This window comes from Octopus bimaculoides, chromosome 7 (assembly GCF_001194135.2).
Source record: "Octopus bimaculoides isolate UCB-OBI-ISO-001 chromosome 7, ASM119413v2, whole genome shotgun sequence".
In the NCBI taxonomy this organism is placed as follows: domain Eukaryota; kingdom Metazoa; phylum Mollusca; class Cephalopoda; order Octopoda; family Octopodidae; genus Octopus; species Octopus bimaculoides.
Genome location: NC_068987.1, coordinates 74,971,148 through 74,980,747, shown reverse-complemented (window position 1 = coordinate 74,980,747; position 9,600 = coordinate 74,971,148).

Below are 9,600 nucleotides of genomic sequence, written 5' to 3'. Positions count from 1 at the left end.
CATACATACATATATATATGCATGCATACATACATATATATATGCATGCATACATACATATATATATGCATGCATACATACATACATATATATATATATATATATACAGAGAGAGAGAGAGAGAGAGAGAGAGACAGACAGACAGACAAACAGACAGGCAGATAGATAGGCAGACAGATAGGTAGATAGCAGGTGTAGTCGTAAGAATTTTTTGAGGGAAGGGCACAAAGTCAGAAGGGAATATATTTCCAGGAGAAACATTATTTACAAGGGTGCACTTCTTTTCTTGAGGGGGGCACGTGCCCCTCAGGCACCCAAGTTGGGGCTGCCCCTAGATAGATAGAGAGAGAGAGAGAGAGAGAGAGAGATAAATAGATAGATAGACAGACGGATAAATAGATAGAAAAACTAGCAGACAAAAGGATATTTATATATATATATATATATGTATATATATATATATATATAGATAGAGATAGATATACATGTATGTGTCTTTGAGTTAATGTTGACAACTAGTGTTAGTTTGTTTACATCCCTGTAATTTAGCAATTCACCGAAAGAGACTAATCGTATAAGCACCAGACTTTGGAAAATAATAAGTCTAGGGATTAATTTGTTTGACTAAATCCCTCAAGGCAAGGATCACAGTATGGCTGCTGTCAAATGACTGAAACAAGTAAAAGATAAATTCATTACAAGCAAAGTGCCTTAAGATATTTGTTCTATGCTGAGTTGCAAACACTTCCTATTATTCTTTTGTCATTCTTGCTATCTATAATGCAATAACCCAGTAATTGTCTTATTGGAAACCTGTTCCTCGCAATACTTAACAATTAAAGTTGCAATAACCCTGGTGAGATTTGAATTCAGATTACAAAGGGGCATAACTAATAAATACGTTATCTGACACTTCATGTTCCTGTTAGTCTAACAACACTTCAAACTCCGAACAGGCTAATGAGTGAACCTGTCTACATGTTCTCTTGATTTGCTAGAAATAGCAACCAAATCCCATCTCAAATTACTCTGTAATTTTTTTTACTCCGAAAAAAAAAAAAAAAAAAGAACGGAAGGAAGTATAAGTTTGTTGATGTAGTTCTAAATACACAATGCACACTGCAAAAGAAAAAAAGAAAGAACATGATAACCATGAATGGAATAGATTTGGTCACAAGTTTGTTCTCTCGGGACTTATGTGTAGTTAAACAACAACACTACAAAAATTTCATGTCAAAGATTTATTTACCTTACCATAATGTTCAGCTCAGTCTGTTTGAATAGACATGATAAGCTATAAAAAATATTTCCAACTTCAGAGTTTGATGTTTTTTAATAAGTTAGTCAAAGAAAGAAGGAATGTCTATGACCTGCTTGGCCTTTTCATATTAGAGAGAATAATATGGCTGGGGGCCGGCCTGGACATCTTCAGTTTAGGGACTATAAGCAGAGAAAAAAAATGGGGTAGAAGGTAATTGGAGTGTCTGGTCCAGACATTTGCAACAGTGAACTTTGCTAAATGCAACCAAAGACCTGGTGTCTTGCTGCTGCTGTTGTGGTTGTTCTTGCTGTAATTATTGTTGTCTTAGCTGCAGATCAGCAAAGAAGTAAGCAAGCCTGTGATCATTCTATCTTTTCTTTTACCAGATATAGTGTATCTAAGACAATATCATCCAATGTGTTGTGTTGATGGTGTTAAATGGTGTGGTGCAATGGCTACCTCTTTATAAACTGGCAACAAAGGGCAAAATTTCATCTGTACCCAACAGTTATTTTGCAGAGGACACATGCATTTTGTATCCTTTGATTAGTTTATAAGAAGTGATATCTATAAAAAATAACTTTGTCTTTGTAACATCCATTTTCCCATTGTGTCAATATTAAAGATGCTTAAAGATGTTCATTTGTAGCTGCAGAATTTGTGTAGTGTCAATGAGAGCAGAGTCCTCTTAAACTGAGGGCTTCACATGTATTACAATAACCACATTTAAGGTCAAATATCAGATATATTGCTGACCCTGCATGGTATGTTTACTTAAATCTGACAAATCACCGCATGACAGCTTTGACATGTGAAGAAATTGGATTCCTCATACTCCTGACAGTAATGACAAAGTGGTGGTGGCCCGTTGTGATCATCATTGTGATGGTGATGATAGTGGTGGTAGTAGTGATAGTGGTGGTGGTACTAGTGATGGTTGTTGGTGAAGTAGTCGATAGTTTCCGTTACCTAGGTGACCAAGTCAGTAGCGGGAGTGGATACTCTGAGAGCGTAGCTGCTAGAATAAGAATAGCCTAGGCAAAGTTCAGAGAGCTCCTACCTCTGCTGGTAACAAAGGGCCTCTCACTCAGAGTGAAAGGTAGACTCTATGATGCATGTGTGTGAACAGCCATGCTACACAGAAATGAAACATGGGCTGTGACTGCTGAGGACATGCGTAAGCTTGCAAGAAATAAAGCGAGTATGCTCCGCTGGATATGTAATGTCAGTGTGCATATACGACAGAGTGTAAACGCCTTGAGAGAAAAGTTGGACAAAAGAAGCGTTAAATGTGGTATGCAAGAGAGATGACTGTGCTGGTATGGTCAAGTGTTGCGTATGGATGAGGAGAGCTGTGTGAAAAAGTGTCACATCCTAGCAGTTGAGGAAACCTGTAGAAGAGATGGAACCAGGAAGACCTGAGATGAGGTGGTGGAGCATGACCTTCAAATATTGGGCCTCGCGGAAGTGTTAAGCTGTTGTTTAAATGTGTTTTTGTTATATTGTTCATTGGTGCATGTTGTGACAATGATGGGTAAGTTGTTGAGAGTTGGAGCTTGTTTGTTTTGTGGTTGTAGTGGCTTCATGCATTGAGTAGGTGATGTGTCAGTAGAGTTGTTATAAGTGGTTTTCTGAGGTATATGGTTGTATTGATGTAGATTGTTTAGGATATAAAGGGAGTTAAGCTGTGATATCATATTACACCTGAGTGTGAAAAAATGTTTCCAAAAGTCATGGGAACTGTGCTGTTTTCTGACTTTGTAGACATGGCCACGGGTGTAGGGCACATAGAGCTCAAGGTGGTTGTTGGTATGATGATTAATAATTTTGTGCGTGTTTACCAAGTCTTTTCCCAGACGTCAGAGTTTCAGTGTATCTATGCCCAGGGAAGCAAGGTGTTCAGAGTATGGTAGATGTCTGATGGAGGGTATTTACTTGGTTGCACGTCACTGAACAGTTTCCAGGAGGTCAATGTCCTGAGCAAGACAGAGATTCCAAACTGGTACTGCAAATTCCAAGTGTGGCTGCACCATAGCCATGTACAGCCTTAAACAGATAGCTGGAGAGCAGTTGACAAAGGTCTGGCTGAGTGATGCCAAGACACCCTCAGCCTTCTTGACAATTTTAGAGATGTGCTTTGTCCAGCACAAATCACTGCTGACAGTAATGCCCAAGTCACATTCACAAGGAGACTTCTTGATGTTAGTGTTGTGGAGAGAATGTGGATGCTCATGATGTACATTTTTACTGAAAATGGTTGCATTTATTATTGTGCACTAATGTATCAATATCATTTGTGGTATCTATCTACTGGATGCATGATCTTATATATGTAATGAGGCATCCTCTATGAGTTCATCTGTGTAAATTTATCAGTACCGTAAATCCTCGAGTATAATCCGCATTTTTCCCCCAAAATTTAAAGGTCAAAATCCCTAGTGCGTACTATATACGAGGTTAAAAATGAAAAATATTTTCTAAGCAATGTCCGAGTCTCTATTTGCTGTCCGGCAATGTTTATTCAGACGCATTTTGTGATGTCAGGCTTGTATCTGATAGTGATAAATATGTAAAGGCAATTTACTTAATATTTATTTTTCACTGACGTTATTACTGTTATTTCTTTATTTTCTGCAAAGTGCACAAAAAAGCTACACATTTGCATTATGTTGTATATACAATAATAATAAAGGACGTTACCGTATATACGTTTACAAACCAAGGATGTTATATAAACCACCTTGACTCAAGTTAGAGAAGGGGTGCGTATTATACACAAGGTTTAGGTTTTACAGATTTACAGCCCCCTAAAAATCCCCTGCGTATTATACTCAAGAGTGAACTACACTCGATGATTTACGGTATTCCAAATTTACAGGGTCTTGTGTTGAACTTGCAATTTTGTCTCTCATTAGCAGTACGAAGGTCATTCAATCAAAAGACAAAGTATTTTATAGACCTGTAATGTTGTACTGCAGTACAGTTTTTAAAAAAATTTTTGACATCATTATTTAGTCCCAAATCAACCCCATCAAACAGGCCTACAGTTTTATAAGTATTCTAACCATGGCTATCTCAATATTTGGTGGAGGGAATAGTGTACTTTGGACAACACTAAGTAATGTGTTCTTTTTAAGAAATATTAGCTAATAGTGTTGCTGCTTAGGCCCAGATTAACCCTGATGAAGCAGATCTATGACCAAAGGCGCTCCAGCTATGGTTGTCCTTTTTATCTTTCTTGGTACAATGTATCCCAGACAACATTACTGAATAGATTCTGCTTTTTGTTAAGATAAAGTACTGAAAAGGATTCGGCTGCTGTTTCTAGCAGGTCACTAGGACATGGTCAACAATATTAGGTAGATGAACAGAGTAGGAAAAAGAGATAACTGGTTTTGTTTAACCTCCAGGTCAGCTCTGAGTGAGCAGTTTTATATCCAAAGAATATTTCACCTATCAAGGACTACATGATATAGCCCCCACTCCGCCCTTTTTGTTTTTTCAGAAGCTCAGGGTACAAGCATTTTGCATACATTAGTATGCGAAAGAGTGGAGGTGGGCTCACATATGTAAATTTCACTAGTCTCATTGGAATTGTCTCCCTTGTTTATAACATTTTTAAGAACTAGGTGATAGAGATAAACTGTTTATCTGGTAACAACTCTTAGAGCTCACACTTTATATGCAATATACTTGGGCACTGGTCCCCAACCTAGGGTCTGCAGACCACCAGGGGTCTATGAAGTAGATTCAAAATTTCATATGTACATATATATATAAAAACACACATAAGGATAAGCATATAAAAAGGGGTCCTTGAGAAAACTCATTTAAATGAAAGGGTTGGAAACCACTGTGCTAGAGTCTGGCATATGCATTATAGTGAGTTGAAAAACTGATCATGCAATTAGTTGACAATTGTTCTCACCAGAAATGTTTCAAATTTTGTCTAGTCATGTGGTTAGCTGTGAATACATGCTATTGATAAAGCATAAGCCTAACTAGGTTAAAATGAATCGAATACTTTTGTTAGATGTTGCTAGGATGATTTTTGTCTCCTTCCAATGCATATTCTGCCACAGTAATTTGACTTTCAATGATGTATTTACATCAAGTAAGATAAACAGATGGCTACATACATATATACATGCACACACTTACACATGTATGTATGTATCTATATATGAGGGCTTGTTGGAACAAACTGAAATAGAACTCAATACATAAATGTATATATTTTTGATTTGGCTTGGTTGTAAACCAAGGACCAAGAGTTTTGTGCATTGCACAAAACACTGAAGCCTTAAATCACTTACATAGCTTTCCAGCTGAATTTATATATATATATAAACAATACCAAACATACATACACAAGGTATGTGTTTTGCTAGTTCATGGGCAGGCTGCATTTATAGGCATAAAAAAATAAACTCTGATAATTTTTCCACTTTACTAACTAGATATTTATTATTAGGTGTTTATTATAGATGTTAAAATAATTAGATGTTTATAAGTTAATAAATAAACTTATAAACAATCTATAATAAATATCTAATTATTAAAGTGAAAAACTTATCAGAAAAGCCATTTCTAGTAATTTTTTTCAAATATATACATATATATATAACACATATCTATATACAAATACACAAACGTAACCTGCATTACTGAAGCATTATATTCACGAAAACTTGTAATATGAAGTTCTGTAACTAGAAACCTATTTTCTTACTGACTTCAAGGTTATCAAGAAACAGACATCAATGGAAAAATATGCACGATAAAATAAAATTCCCCCCTCTTACATTTAGCCTACAACAATAAAAACTGGATGTATTCAGTAGCAATACTTTCTATTTGTATAGAAGTAGGATAAACATAAATTGGGAAATTTTTTATCATGCCTTCTGATTTCATATTGAATAATATTAATTAAGATAATGTCAGAGATGTCTTTATGTTGTGCAACAATCATAAGGAAGTTAGTGAATTACTGAATATAGTGTGGACTTTTTATCTGAGTAGAATAAAATTTCGTTTTTGATTTATCACTAAATTGCCATCTACACCTTTGAAAATGTATCTCTGTAAAATTTCATTTAAAAACAAGCATTACTAAGAAAGTTATAAGCAAACAAAATTGGATGCAAGTCACCAAACCGTAGATATGCTGTTCTCTTTCTCTTTAACACACACTCACATATAGAAGGTAAAAAAAAGGAAGAAACAGATAGGGGGGGGGGAGAGAGAGAGCGCAAGAAAGGAATGAGAAGGAGACAAGGAGGATGAAGTAGAAAGAGAGAAAAGACAGAGAAAGTTACAGTCAGAAGCAACAATTAGGCATTAGATGGTTGCTCAGCTTTCTAGAAACTGAAGTCAAATCTCCCTCAAATCATATGTTAAACCATTTGAAAGGACACACTGGATAATAACATTCTAGATATACAATAAAAAAAAAAATAATGATGATGGTCATTATTGGAATGCCTGCCTGTTTGTAAAGTGCAGATGTGAGGTTAAATAACAAACCAAAACAATTTCTATGAGAGGTATAAAATCACAGATTTTAAGTGAACCCAACTCTTGACTAATACTTATTTTAACTAGTGGAGGTGCAAGCATGGACAGGAACAGGTGTAGTTGTGTGATTAAAAAGCTTGCTTCCTAACCACATGGCTTTGGACTCAGTCCCACAGCATAGTACCTTCAGTGAGTATCTACTATAACTAAGGGATGACTAAAGCCTTGTAAGTTGATTTCATGGACAGAAACTGAAAGAAGCCTATCATAAAATATATTCTTTCATTCTTTTACACTTTTACTCGTTTTAAAAATTACATTCTTATTAAGAACAACTCATCTTGGACATTAATATAGTCTAAAGTATTATATAAGATATCTATTATAAGAAATATAATGCTAAAATAGCTTGGCTACAAGAAAATCTAGACAATTTATTACAACCTTCTTATAATCATTGCAAAAAAGTGTCTCTAAGCAGTCACTGTACTAGTTAGAAACAGCAACCAAATATCCCCTCCAAATTAAACCCTATTTTCTTAAACCATAAGGACACATTTGATAATGTAGTACTAGATACACTATGAAAAAACATTTCAAAAATTACAGGTCATGGCTGACCTGAGGCCAAACAACATGGAACACTTAAAATGAACCTCAATGCAGTTGCTCAAACTTAGAAACGTCAGCTAAATCTTGCACCAATCACACTATACCATTTTAAAAATAAGTAGGACATATTAAATAATATAACATCAAATACACTTTGGCCGAATAACAGACAGGTTATTTACAGTTGGGAAGCATCTGATGATAAATTTGCTCAACGAATGTGAACTGGCCCCAGACTAAACAACAGCAAAAACAAAAACCTTCTTTGTACCTTGTACTGCTTGATCAATTCTTGTTAGTGTACGACTAACCAGCCAACAGGACTACTGTACTTATAAAAATTAATAAATTGATACTGGTACATTTTTGAGCTGAAAAATATAACAGTTCTATAAGATACTCTCAAAATCACAATTTAAGTAGAAATCTCACATTACTAATTAAACTGTGATAATCAATATGAATGAAATATATCATCCCAAAGTATTTGTTGTTTAGCTCCTACGTCAGCCCTGATGCTGTTAATCTATGATTAGGCATTTTAGTTGTGACTATTCCATCTTTTTACTTTTCTTTAAATATTGTGCACAGGTGGGGATGTGTGGTTAAGAAGTTTGTCTCCTAACCACAGGGTTTCAGGTTCAGTCCCACTGCATGGAACCTTGGGCATATATCTACTATAGCTCTGGGTTGACCAAAGCCTTGTGAGTGGATTTGGTAATGGAAACTAAAAGAAGCCTGTTACATACATATATATACATTAATGTATGAATGAGTGTATATATGCTTGTGTCTCCTTAATGAATGTTATTCATTTCCAAAAGTATGATTTTTTTCTGCCAAAAAAATGTCTGGCCATGGGGAAATATTACTTTGCTTGGAAACAGATGAGGGCTAGTGATAGGACATGCATCAAACCATAGAAAATCTACCTCAGTAAACTCTGAAAAAGTGGGCATTAAAATAATGATAAAAATAATTCTTGCAAAATTACATCATTAAATACAAGACAGTAAGGAGTGTTTTGAGACAGATTTGATTGATATTTCTAAAAACTTAAGTGCCCGTACAAAGGCTACCCTGTTGCTGGTGGTATTGCTTAACCCCAAGCTCAGTTCTATTTGAATAGACTCAGAAATGTTCCAGCCAAGACAAAAATTTCTAACAAAAAAATGCATGTTGTCTTCAGTTAAAAGCTTTTGTTTGCATCATGTCAGTGTCACACATAAAGCACCCATCCTGGTGCCACATAAAACACACATATGCCAGTGTCAAGTATACAGCACCCATTCTGATGCCACGTGAAAAGCAACCAGTACACTCTGTAAAGTGGTTAGCATTAGGAAGGGCATCCAGCCATAGAAACCATGCCAAAACAGACAACTGGAACCTGGGCAGCTCCTATCAAACTGTCCAAACCCATGCCAACATGGAAAATAGATGTTAAATGATGATGAAGTGCTAAACGATTATGATATGCTAAATCTTCACATAACTGCAATTGATAAATATTAATGGTTAGGATCTAACTGTAAAAACATTAACATACATAGGTAAACTATGGGATGAAAAGAAAGAAAGTGCATTTAAATTATAAGAGACTTTGGAGTTCAGCCATGGTGGGACATTGTGTTGAAGGGTTTAGTTGAACAAATTGACTGATATTTATTCTATCAATTTCTTTTGCTGAATTACTAAGTTATTGGGCCATAATCAAACCAACAACAGTTGTCAGGCAATGGAGGGAAACAAATGCAAAGACACACACATATACATATTCTTTTACTTGTTTCAGTTATTTGACTGTGATCATGCTGGAGCACCATCTAAAGGGGTTTTAGTCAAACAAATCAACCCCAGGACTTATTCTTTGTAAGCCTACTACTTATTCTATTTGTCTCCTTTACTGAACCACTAAGTTATGGAGACAGAAACACACCAATATCGGTTGTCAAGCAATGGTGGTGGGGGACAAACAGACACAAACACACACGTATATATGTGTGTGTTTGTGTTTGCCCTCACCACCATCATCGCTTGACAACTAATGTTGGTGTGCTTCTGTCTCCGTAACTTTTGCTATAGCCATGGGCTGACCAGTGCCTTGTGAATGAACTTGGTAAGGACAAAAACTATGTGGAAATCTGGTGTGTGTATGTATATATATATATATATATATATATATATATATATATATATATATATAT